At 39.3% G+C, this 13,252-nt stretch overlaps 1 long non-coding RNA gene across 1 annotated transcript; it reads left to right on the top strand.

The window, feature by feature from the left end:
- The first annotated feature begins 382 nt into the window (after positions 1–382).
- LOC121051527 lies at positions 383–3,533 on the top strand. The gene is made up of 2 exons (XR_005805971.1): positions 383–2,717; positions 3,371–3,533. It is a non-coding gene; the product is annotated as an uncharacterized LOC121051527 (long non-coding RNA).
- Positions 3,534–13,252: the final 9,719 nt, after the last annotated feature.

The raw sequence follows: 13,252 nt of genomic DNA, 5'->3' as shown, positions 1-13,252 counted from the left end.
CTCGAGAGTTAGATCTCTGATGAGATTAGCCCGGTCACCCAAGAAATCACGCGCAGTATCCATCTGTTGTGCAAGAGTCTGGTAATATGTCTCGGTCTGCCTGGCTTGCGCGGTCGCCACCGCCCTTTCATTAAGCCCTTGGGGAAGATCCTGCAGCAGCTGGTCAACCTCTTGAAATTGCTCTTCAGTGATAGCTCCCTCGCGGAGAAGTACCCTCAGATACTCCAAAACTCTCGCGGGCGCGCCAGGAATCAGAATATCAAGACCCACGAGGCGACGAAGACCTTCTCGGGCATCATCTACGACCCCAGGATGGGTCACTTCGAGCACACTGGCTAGCCTGTGAGATCCCGAATTTTGAAATTGGTCAAATTTTATTTTTTACCTTAGAAGTAGAAAGTAGAGGTCGCCACGAGTTCGCAGCATTTTTCGGTAAATTTTTCGAGTTCCCGAGCTATTTTTAAGGAAATTTTGAAGTTTTGTTGGAAATTAAATTATCTGGCGACGTGGCGTGTCCTTATTGGTTGATAGGCTTAACTTGGAGACCAAGTAGCAGCTGCCAAACGTGTCTTGCATGTGCAAGATCAGTTTGACACATGTCAAGTGGTGGCACTATGTTTGTTATATGCTTGACAAATGGCATAAGCATGATGATGGATGGTTTTGGTTTGGACAAGTGGCCTATTTCTATTGGTGTTCTTTCCCTATAAATAGAACCCAACCAGATCATTATTTCCCCACAATTTTCGGAGCTTTCTCTCTCCTACATTTCTCTCTTCCATTTTCTCTCTCTAGGATTTGTTTTTGGCATAACTTTTGATCCGTAAGTCCGATTTAGGATCCGTTTTCGCCTACGGATTCGTCTTGACGAGCTCTTTCTATTGGTGGAAAGAAAATTCAGATTTGGTGAAACTATTTTTTGACGACCTAGGAGGCTTGATTTTATTTTGTATCATCCACGATTGTCGAAAATAAGGTAGGGGGATCTCGGGGAAACTTTTTATGATTGGATGTTGATTTTATGTGCTTCGTGTATATGTTATTCTTATTAATATTATTTTTAAATGATTTATTTGATAATATTTGAATTACATGTACTAAATGTACGTTGATCGATGTAAGTGCATGTTTTCATGGAGGTTGTTGTTTATCAAGTGTAAAGGAGTTGGGGGAAAATTATGGTTATTTGGTGATTGTGGGAATTATCTTTTGTGTAGTTGAGTTTGAACATTGTAGGGATCAAGCTCAGGCGAGCCCGTGTGCACAATTAGGTTTAGAATATCGGCGGTATAATTGTCGATATATTTGGGTGATTTGGGCTTGGAGATCAATGTTTCAGACAAGATGACTGGCAAAAGGGGTTTTGGGGGATTTGATTGAGTCAGGGGATTAATTTATATGTTTGGATATTCAAGTCACAGTTGCAAAACTGTAAAGTACACGGTATGGGACGTGTAGGCTTGCGTATTCTGATATATGAATTAACGGGTATATAAATGGAGTTGGATTGCATCATTGTTTGATATGCATGTTATAATTGAAATATATGATGGTATTATCTTTGGTCAATTATCCATGAGGAAGTTTTATGTCCCTACTGAGCCGCTGGTTGAGCTCACCCCTTAACAGATTTTGCAGGTATGGAATCAAGATACTAGAGCAAGAAGTTCCGATATGTATATAATGTCAAATGGGTTGTGAAATTTGTGTTTTCTTTATGTTTGTTTGGAATAAAGAATGAGTACTAGTGTACTATGTGATAAAGACAATGTAATATATGTTTCCGCTGGAATTTTGAGATCTTGTTATTTAGTTGTTAGTCCACGATTTATTTATTTATTGTCACATTTTGATTATAGAAATTTTAGTTCTATAATTAAGATGTGATTCACACCTTAACTCGAGATTATAAGAATAGCTCGAGTCAGGGCGTGACAAGATGGTATCAGAGCTAACCAGAGATTAGAAACCCAGGATCTGTGGTAGGTTAAATTGTAGTGACATAGCCTAGAGCCATAAGTGTTTTGGGTATTTTGAAGTGGAGTGAATTTCGGGACGAAATTCTTTTAAGGAGGTTGGATTGTGAGATCCCGAATTTTGAAATTGGTCAAATTTTATTTTTTTACCTTAGAAGTAGAAAGTAGAGGTCGCCACGAGTTCGCAGCATTTTTCGGTAAATTTTTCGAGTTCCCGAGCTATTTTTAAGGAAATTTTGAAGTTTTGTTGGAAATTAAATTATCTGGCGACGTGGCGTGTCCTTATTGGTTGATAGGCTTAACTTGGAGACCAAGTAGCAGCTGCCAAACGTGTCTTGCATGTGCAAGATCAGTTTGACACATGTCAAGTGGTGGCACTATGTTTGTTATATGCTTGACAAATGACATAAGCATGATGATGGATGGTTTTGGTTTGGACAAGTGGCCTATTTCTATTGGTGTTCTTTCCCTATAAATAGAACCCAACCAGATCATTATTTCCCCACAATTTTCGGAGCTTTCTCTCTCCTACATTTCTCTCTTCCATTTTCTCTCTCTAGGATTTGTTTTTGGCATAACTTTTGATCCGTAAGTCCGATTTAGGATCCGTTTTCGCCTACGGATTCGTCTTGACGAGCTCTTTCTATTGGTGGAAAGAAAATTCAGATTTGGTGAAACTATTTTTTGACGACCTAGGAGGCTTGATTTTATTTTGTATCATCCACGATTGTCGAAAATAAGGTAGGGGGATCTCGGGGAAACTTTTTATGATTGGATGTTGATTTTATGTGCTTCGTGTATATGTTATTCTTATTAATATTATTTTTAAATGATTTATTTGATAATATTTGAATTACATGTACTAAATGTACGTTGATCGATGTAAGTGCATGTTTTCATGGAGGTTGTTGTTTATCAAGTGTAAAGGAGTTGGGGGAAAATTATGGTTATTTGGTGATTGTGGGAATTATCTTTTGTGTAGTTGAGTTTGAACATTGTAGGGATCAAGCTCAGGCGAGCCCGTGTGCACAATTAGGTTTAGAATATCGGCGGTATAATTGTCGATATATTTGGGTGATTTGGGCTTGGAGATCAATGTTTCAGACAAGATGACTGGCAAAAGGGGTTTTGGGGGATTTGATTGAGTCAGGGGATTAATTTATATGTTTGGATATTCAAGTCACAGTTGCAAAACTGTAAAGTACACGGTATGGGACGTGTAGGCTTGCGTATTCTGATATATGAATTAACGGGTATATAAATGGAGTTGGATTGCATCATTGTTTGATATGCATGTTATAATTGAAATATATGATGGTATTATCTTTGGTCAATTATCCATGAGGAAGTTTTATGTCCCTACTGAGCCGCTGGTTGAGCTCACCCCTTAACAGATTTTGCAGGTATGGAATCAAGATACTAGAGCAAGAAGTTCCGATATGTATATAATGTCAAATGGGTTGTGAAATTTGTGTTTTCTTTATGTTTGTTTGGAATAAAGAATGAGTACTAGTGTACTATGTGATAAAGACAATGTAATATATGTTTCCGCTGGAATTTTGAGATCTTGTTATTTAGTTGTTAGTCCACGATTTATTTATTTATTGTCACATTTTGATTATAGAAATTTTAGTTCTATAATTAAGATGTGATTCACACCTTAACTCGAGATTATAAGAATAGCTCGAGTCAGGGCGTGACATAGCCGCTCTAAAGTGGACGGAGGCGGTTGCTCAGCGACAGGAGGGGCCTCAAAAGGGTCAGCAACGGGTACTGCCTCTGGCAATGGCTCAGGGTTTTCCCCTACTCCCCCGGCTTCAATGGCTTGGGGGGCAGGCTCCTGACCAACTACATCGAGGACAAGTTCAGCAGGATTCTTGGCCACTATCTCTCTGGCTATGACAGCCGCTTCCTCGTTTGGAATATCATTTGGGTCCTAGAAGGAGGCATTGTTAGAATAACCAAGCCAAGGGTTAATGATAAAACATTTTGTTAAGAGAGGTACCTCTTCAACAGGTGGCTCGCGAACAGTTGCTGTTGGCATAGGTTCCTGGGCGATCTCACCGGACGCTGGAACTGAATCAGGCGCTGCCTGTGTTAGAAAGAGGGATGCAGTTGTTTGCTCGTGGGAGGTGTCTGAAAGCGACATTGTTTCTTCAACCTCAGGCGAGCTGTCATCTATAACCTGTGTTGGGACCAGAACCAACTGCATAGTATTTGCAGTTGGAGAGGGAGGATTATTAGAACCATTTGGCTCTTGGACTTGCGAACCAGACACACCTTCGCCAGCAGTGGAGGATCCTTCCCCAACTTGCCTTGATGACCTACGACGAACATGCAGAGGAGGAGCGTTATAGAGTCATACATAACAAACTAAAATGTCATGGCTCATTTTAGATGAGTATTACCAGTCGATCAGCGACTGGTTCATCTTCTGCCCATGGATTAGTCCGGGGATCAGCACGACTGCATTTGTGGGCTAAAGCGACAACAATCTGTCAGGATTAAAGTAAAGTCAAAATGAGCTTCGAAGAAGATATCAGAATTATGAGATTTTTAGACAAGAGCCTCACTGTTTGCGGGTCATCATCGTCAAAGGAAGAGTCTTCGACTTCAGGCTCCGTCGCTATCGCTTTCTTCTTCGCGGCCTGACCAGTGGCGGGGGAAGCAGTAACTGCACGATCTCCAGAGGGTGGCGCACTTCCCTGATGCAACAAAGCCTGAGTTAGAAGGGGAAAAGCAGAAAAAAAAAAAAAAAAGTAAAAAATATAAGACAATTACCTCTTGGGGAGGCTCACGAATGACAATCCCAGCCTGGACCGGGCGCGGGGCTCGCGCGGGTTGCCGAGCCGGTTCAGGTAGAGGAGGTCACACCTCATCTTCAGGAAAGCGAGTATGTAACTCGGTATCAGCATCATAAGGATATCTCAGCTCTTCAAAGATGGTCGCTAAGAGCTCGTCATCCCTTTGTCTACAGCAGTTGACGGAAATTTCTGACCACCATTGATCATAATCTTCAGCAGTCCCATCCACGGGGATGATGTTATTAGCCTAGTCAGGGAGATCAACCAGTACAAGCATGCTTTGTACTGGCGGATGCCCAGTCAAGGGGCCAATTCTGCGCCAAGAAGTGTTGTAGTTCCAAGCATCATAGAGGGGGAATGGCACTAGTTGGATAAGACCAAACTGGCGAGCGAAGTAGTTGGGAGCGTAAAGCTCCTTACTGAGGTCATCAGATGCAAGCCTAATGTCTGAACAAGAGATCGCGCAGCGAAAAGCTAGGCGCGTGCGATCACTATAATTAGGAGCCCCAGGAAGGAAACCATTTTCAAGAGGGGTGGGGAATCTCCTATTAAGTACTAAGTCGCAGTAAGGCATTTCGTGCAGGAGGTACAAATATGAAAAACACTCAGAATAGGGTGGGGATGTGTACCTCTCCTCGCGACAAAGCCACTGACCAAGAAGGGCGTCAGCCGGTGGTAGCAATGAAATATCGTCGCGGCGAAAGAATGGAAAGTAAGTTTGAATCCAGAAATCAAGGATCCAAAAAGGGCCAGAGATGCTAGTCTCGAAAGGGTGCATGGTGGCCTGGTATAGAGTACGGTAGAGGGCACCCAACACTAGTTGTCTTAACCCCACGCGGCGGCCGTTGTAGAGGGCTGTGGCCAGGAAAGTCCAAGGACCAATGGGCTTATTGGCGGAGATACAAAAGATGAACTTGTAGAGCCAATACTCTAGAAAGGCAATGCCACCAGTCGCGTTGCGTTCTTTGTGGTGATAGGCCAGCCACCGCAGATAAGAGCTGCTATGAAAGCTGCGACCAGTTTGGGCCATGGTTGATGAGAAGTTGTCATAATTGAATTGGCCATGCAGATAGAGCTCACCATCGATGGGCAATCCAGTAATGGTAAGAATATCCAATAATGTAATACTCATTTGGCCAAATCGGAAATCAAAGGTGTTGGTGGCAGTATTCCAAAAGCAAAGGAAGGCAGCGAGTGGTGAGCGATTGCCACCTCGAGGAAGGCGAAAGCATAAATCAATAGTTTGGGTAATACCTGCTGCGTTCCAGCTAGCCAGATCTCGCGCTCGCGCTTCACGATACCAAGAAAGCTCCGCCGCGCTGATCGAGGAAGGCCAGTGCCCTATTTTAGCTCAATGTTTTTGCGCACCCCAACTACTGAAATCTCCAGGGGTCCTTCGGAGGACCGGAATGGGTTGACGGATGGGTAGGTCGTAGAGGGCAATAGCGTCGTCTGGATTGGAATCTCGCGGTGCCTGGCCCAGTCTGACATGTTGATTTAGGAGCCTGAGAAGCAGTGGTCTCTGGATATTGGTGTGGATATGACAGCGGGCACCAATTCCAATTCCCTAAGAGCGAGCAGCTTTCTAGTTGAGTTCTTCTTCCTGATCGATAACTATTTTCTTTGGAGGAGCCATTTCTGGGTTTCTGTAAGGAGGATTGTTTGGGACGAAAGAGTTTCTGGGTTTTAGGAGACTGAAAGAGTTTCTGATGTGACAGGTTTGGAGTGGCTGCGGGATTTAAATAAAAGATTTTGTGAGGGAAATGATGCGACGAAAAGACGTTTTGCCAAGCGAATAGACGCAACCCTCATTAATGATATCGTTTCGGTCATCAGATGTGTCGTTTTAGTCCCCTTCAATCAGTTACATTCTCGCGGGCCAGATTTCGGGGCCTGGGGGGCAATGTTTGAGCCCAAAAGTAATTTTGGCAAGATCCTTTAGTGGATTTAGCATAGTAAGCCGATACCTGCGGCCCAAAAATAAGTCTACTTGAAATTGGGTTATAGTTTCGCCCATTCCGAAACCCATAAGGAAAACAAGCCCTTATTGGAGTCAGGTAGCGGAGGTTGAATAGGAAACTTCAATCAATAATCCTTTTATGGCAAGGAACGGTCGAAACCCTAGGTATAAATACCAGGTTTCAAGGACAAATAAAAAAAAACTCTCAAATCAATCAATCCCTCAGATTATCAAGCCTCCCTGGAGCAAACCTTCAACCTCATTGAAACTCGGCGACTGTACTTCCAGTCCTAGTCACGCTTTAGCAAACCCGGTGCTTTCTCCAAACTTTCCAGTGATTACTTTGCTTAGTCTACAATACTAAGTATCGATTCGGTGATGCGAAGAGATCACAACCAAAGCCCTTATCCGTAAGGCAAGAAGTCCTTTCTCGGAAGGCAGGAAAAGAGCCTTGTGACGAGGTTGGTGCTCTCCTCGTCCACAACGCTTGGTCAAGAAGTCAAGTCAAGAGACGCCCCGACGACTGCACCCCACGGTGCTGGCACTCTCGCGCATTCAAAAGAGACAGTTTGTACCACACTGATTTTCGTGTCAAACACCTGGTAAAGGGGTAGCTTATGAGGAATCTCTATCTGGAAGCATAGTATTCCAGGGGGGAGACGTCATTAGGAGGAGGAGGGAAAGACAGAACTAGAAGTAATCTTCTTCTCTTGAGTATTATCAATCATTCTCATATTTGATCTTAGCTTCTTGATCTGCTTCTTTTCTTTTAATCTTCCCTTTCTTCTACACCTTCTCCTCAAATCAAAGAGATTCTGGTCTAATGTGCTTGTAAGGGTTTGCGTTTGCCCGTTTAAGTGAAAAATAGAAGCCCAAAAAATCTAGGTGTCATAATTCCATACGGATTGTGTTTCTAAATTAGAAGCAAAGAGGGAGTAAAGTGGTAACTAAACATATATATATATATATATATATATATATATTATCGGGAAGCTAGGTTAGTAACTCACACACCCATGTAGTATCCCATCACCTGCACCATCATTGCGGCGAAAGCCAGACTAATCAACTGCACTGCAGACGCATGAACCCAAAAGGTCCCTCAAATCTGTTGGCCACAGGATGGAACTGAGATTCGAACGCTAGACCTGGGGCTTCCAGACTAGGTCGTTTGACCAGCACACCACATCACGTGGTTATGGAAACTATATATTGAGTATGTATTTATGTTTTTCTAAGAATGTTATTTTTTAAAATATATATATATATATATATATATCTATACTATTATTATTATTTATTTTTTTTGAGAGAAGGACGATAGAATTTTATTACTCAATGAGAAGAAGTATTACAATAGGAAGCAACAAGGCTTCTGATGGTGGAAGGTATAGAACCCTTCCAATTAGCAGACGCATTAGAATACAACGCAAGCTTTGCAAGCTTGTGTGCTTCCAAATTGGACTCTCTGTAAACATGTTGAAAGAAAGAACTAGGAATAGAAGCTAAGTGGACCAAACCACCCTCCCAATCATGGAATGATCTTCCTCTTCAAACTTCAAGGAATTGACCAACGGAAGACAATCACTTTCAAAAATAATAGGTGCCTAGTTGAACTCCACAACCCAAGCACATGCAGCCCTCCCAGCAAGAGCCTCAACAACAACAGGAGCACTAACTGACGAAACTCTACAACAAGAGCCACCCACAATCAGCCCTTCAGAATCATGTACTACAACACGGATACCTCCCATGTTAGTACTTCTATCAAATGCTCCATCCAGATTTGCCTTAAGCCACCCTGTAGGAGGAGGCACCCAAGGAGCTGAAGCACGTTTTGTTTTGGGACTCCTACCAGGACGAAGGGAGGTAAACAGTGAAAAACTAGAAGTTGCCTGGAAGAAAAGTTGTTCCAAATCAAGGTTCTTACCATTCCACACTCTGTGATTCCTCTCTTTCCATATTGCCCATAACAGATATAGAAGAAAGTCAAAAAGCTCAGAAGAAATAGTTTGCATACAGTGAGATAACCAATCCAACATCGAAGCTTGATAGTCAATGTTGGATGAGATCACTGAACTTAAGCCTGGAACCTTTCTTAACTTAGCATGCACAAAGGGACAATATCTACTAACATGATGAATAGATTCATCTCCATCATTGCAGAAAACACGACCATCAGTAATCCAAATCCTCTTGGTTCGAAGTTGAGCCACCGTAGGAAGAATAGAAGCACATACCTTCCACATGTGAACCTTCACTTTACGAGGGATCCTAGCATTCCAAATCCGTTTCCAAGTATCCACAAAAGGTGAAGGGTTGGAGACAGAATGCATGAACTAAATTAATAGCAAGCTTTTAGGCACTTTTAATTGAGAATAGACCTTTTGCGTCAAAACTATTATTAAGAGAAGATGATTTGTTAGTCAAAATCAAGAATTTTGACATAAATGACCCTAGAAGATTAAAAAACTTTGAGAACTAATTAAATCACAAGAACAATTATGACATTTACAAAATATACTTTTCTCTCCCACTATATTTTCTCTGCCATAACAGTTCTCTTTTTTATTTTCTGAAAAATCTATACTATTATTCAAAGAAGAGGGTTTGTTAGCCAAAATCAAGAATTTTGACATAAATGACCCTAGAAGATTAAAAAATTTTGAGAACTAATTAAATCATGAGGACAATTATGACATTTACAAAATATACTTTTCTCTCCCACTATCTCTTCTCTGCAATAACCGTTCTATTTTTTATTTTCTGAAAAATAAAAAAAAAATACTTGCACATACATTGGCAAATTCTATGGTGTATATTAGCCATTAGTGAAATCATAAGGCTCTAATCTTTCAACATGTTTTGTTTTGATTTTTTTTTCTTTTTAATGAGTGGCAATGACAATTTTTTTCCCATCCCTTCATGGTTGCCCCACAGATTTGAACATGTGACCTCTATAATGTTGGCTATTCCAGTCTTTCCAGATAACTACACACACACACACACACACACACACACACACACACACACACACACACACACACACACACACACACACACACACACACACACACACACTATTATTAAGAGAAGATGTTTTGTTAGCCAAAATCTGAAATTTTGACAAAATTGACCCTAGAAAATTAATAAACGTTGAGAATTAATTAAATCACAAGAATAATTAAGACATTTACAAAATATATTTTTATTCAAAAAAAAAAAAATTTAAAAAAATGTCCACAACCCACTTTTCTCTCTCCCATTTTCTTTTCTCTGCAATAACCAACTTTTTTCTTTTTTATTTTCAGAAGAAAAAAAAATTAATAACTGCATGAATGAAAAAATGCTAGTATATATATTATAATGAAAATGTCTATTTACAAATATATGTAATAAAAATTTATTGGGTTTTATTGGGGCGAAAGTCTCAGGCGACTTCTTTGGGAACCTGCTGTAACCTCTGGACTGGTGGTCGAAGTCCCGCGTCCGATTTTATTGCCCCACAATAATACCCGATAAACTTTTATTGCCCCCAATAAATTATTATTGCCCCTAATAAAAATTTATTGGGTTTATTAGAGGGTAATAAAAGTCTCCAGCGACCTCTTCAGTTATCTATAAGATCTCCGACGACCTCTTTAGGGACCCCAGACGCAGTGACTGACTGACCGATGATCAAAGTCCGGCATCCGGTTTTATTGCCCCCCAATAATACCTAATAAACTTTTATTGCCTCCCAATAAAACTTTTATTGGTAGGTAATAAAAGTCTTTGACGACCTCTCAGGCGACCTATAAGATCTCCGATGACCTCTTTGAGGATCTTCAGTGACAGGTGACCTGTGATCGGAGTCCGGTGTCCGGTTTTAATATCCCCAATAATATCTAATAAACTTTTATTGCTCCCCAATAAAAATAATTGGATTCTATTGGGGGGTACCAAAAGGCTTAAGGCGACCTCTCCTCACAGATCTTTGATGACCTCTTTGGGGACCTTCGGCAACCTTTGACCGGTGATCAGATTCCACGAAGTGTCAAATGACTTTTTATTTATTCAGATAGCAAACTTATTGTCTTTTTTACATTTAAATGGGATATAAGTGGGCATATAAATCTTTTAGTGGAGTAAGTGAACATTTGTTGGACCCAAATTGGGTAAATGGTCAAGTGTCCATTGTAATATCATAGGGCTGATTTTTTAACATGTTACTTAGACTCTAATTAGTAATTTATAATATTAAATACAATAATATCTATATATTTTTAAGGTAAAAAATTAAAAACTATAAGCTAACTACTGTTTATGTTGCAACCCTATTGAAACTACACATCATAACTTTCTTAAAAAAAAAAAAAAAAAAACTTATATAAGACTATGATATTTACTCAAAACACACGATTTTTAGCCAAAATTGCAGTCTTATTTTCTTAGAAATTTTTTTTCACCCTCAAATAATAATTTGTAAACTACTTCTCAAATGAGCAGGACTCTAATTAACAAAGCAAATTCTAATTTTATAAATTTTCAAGTAAAAACAAAAAAAATTCATTAAGAAAAAATCAATCGCAGTTTTATTTTTCCGTCAATTAGAACATGTTCTAAAAATCTTGTGATACAAATGATGAGCTTATGATATAGAAAAAATTCAAAAATAAAATAATACTAATAACGTTAGCATGGTTTAACATGTTTTGACATGCGCACGCTTGTATTCCACGGTGCCCACATGACACCTCCCAAATTATCAAACCATGCAAAGACTTATTTTTATTCAAATTTTCATGTTTCTTAGTCTCATCATTGGTAAAACATGATTTCTAGAATGTGTTCCAATTGATGGTACAAAGTCTCTAGCAGATTTTCTTTTTATTACAATATTTAATGTAAAAAAGAAAGAAAATTCATAGAGAAAAAAAATAGGGCAATATTTTAGTGTTCATTCAAACACATTCTCATGCTTTATGATTACTAAAGTCATGAGTCATGAGACATATGTGAAATTCAAATGACACATGAAATTTAGGAGATGACTTCGTGACATGTGCAAACATGCCAACACGAAAGGTTCAATCCATTTTTGAGAGGTGATACCAACTTGAAAAGTTCGATCATTCTTACTTCGAAGAGAAACACCACTAAATTAATAGCTAGTTGATTCATTTTATACAATGTGATGTTAAAATTTAATATGAAAATATTGTTAAATCATTAATTGCTACTCATAATAATTATATTAACAACAACTTTGTCAGGTTATTTCGCGCCAAATATGAAGTAAACCTTAATTGTTTCACAACAAAATAAACGCACAACTCAAATTATTATCGAGAATCCGACAATAATTAACTGAATTTTATTGATTAAAAGATCATCATGCTCCAAGAATGACACAAGAAAACCCGACACGACTCAATGTAACTTTAGGGGGTACAAATTAAACCATATTACAACGAGAGTTCCACCTTACGTATTTTTACAACATCTCAACCTTATTGTATGACAGAGAAGAAGCGATGTATTTGGTTGAGTCTAATGGCCGGTCTGAACTGTGATTGACAAGCTAAAGGAAGAAGTGCTTAAAAAGATTCTTCCCACAAGGACAGAGATGACGACCAGCTTTCGATTTAATAGTCTTGGCCTTCTCCACGTTGGTCTTGAACCATTTCTTGATTTTCTTTCCGGCCGGCATCTCTTCTTTCCTGGTAAAGGGGTAGCTTTTGAGGAATCTCTGTCTGGAAGCATGGTATAATTCCCGGGGGAAGACATCGTTACAAGGGGGAGGGAAAGTCGACAAAGAACCAGAAGTAGTCTTCTTCTCTTGAGTATTGTCAATCATACTCATCTTTGATTTTAGCTTCTTTTCTTTTTCCTCCTCCCTTTTTTCCACACCTTCTCCGAATTTTGATTTCTGGTCTGAAGGTATTTGTAGTGGGACGATAAGGGTTGGCGTTTGCTTGTTAAGTAACAAATGAAGCCGGTTTAAATACAAATCCAAGTGTCATAATCCCATGCGGAATGGGTTTCCAAATTAAACGCAAACTTAAACATATAAAGTATTCCTCTTGGAATCCTTCTAAAGTTGTAACTAAACATTTTGGAAATTATTACTGAGTATCTAATTATGCTTTTCCAAGAATCCACCGAATGGTAATTTTAATATTATTTTTTTCTTTTTCATTTTACCCAGTTCATTGTATTTTCGTTAGTGCATTTGGTATATTAACATGTTATTTAAGCTACAATTAGTAATTTATAATATTAAATCATTATTTATTTACTGTCAAGGTGAGAACTGAGAAGAGAAACAAAAATCAAAGAGACAAAGACTATAAACTAATTCACTTTGTTCATGCGCCAACTCCTATGTGAATTGAAACCCAACTATCTCAAGAAAAAAGAAAAAGATCTTCTCGAAGACTATGCAATATATCCAAAATTATGGACTATACACAAGTTTTGACCAAAATTGCATCTTTTTTTTTTGTTCTCATTAAAATTTTTCAACCCAC

This window comes from Rosa chinensis, chromosome 2 (genome assembly GCF_002994745.2).
Source record: "Rosa chinensis cultivar Old Blush chromosome 2, RchiOBHm-V2, whole genome shotgun sequence".
Classification (NCBI taxonomy): Eukaryota; Viridiplantae; Streptophyta; class Magnoliopsida; order Rosales; family Rosaceae; genus Rosa; species Rosa chinensis.
The sequence above is the reverse complement of the archived record's forward strand: the minus strand, read 5'-3'. Positions and strand labels throughout refer to the sequence as shown.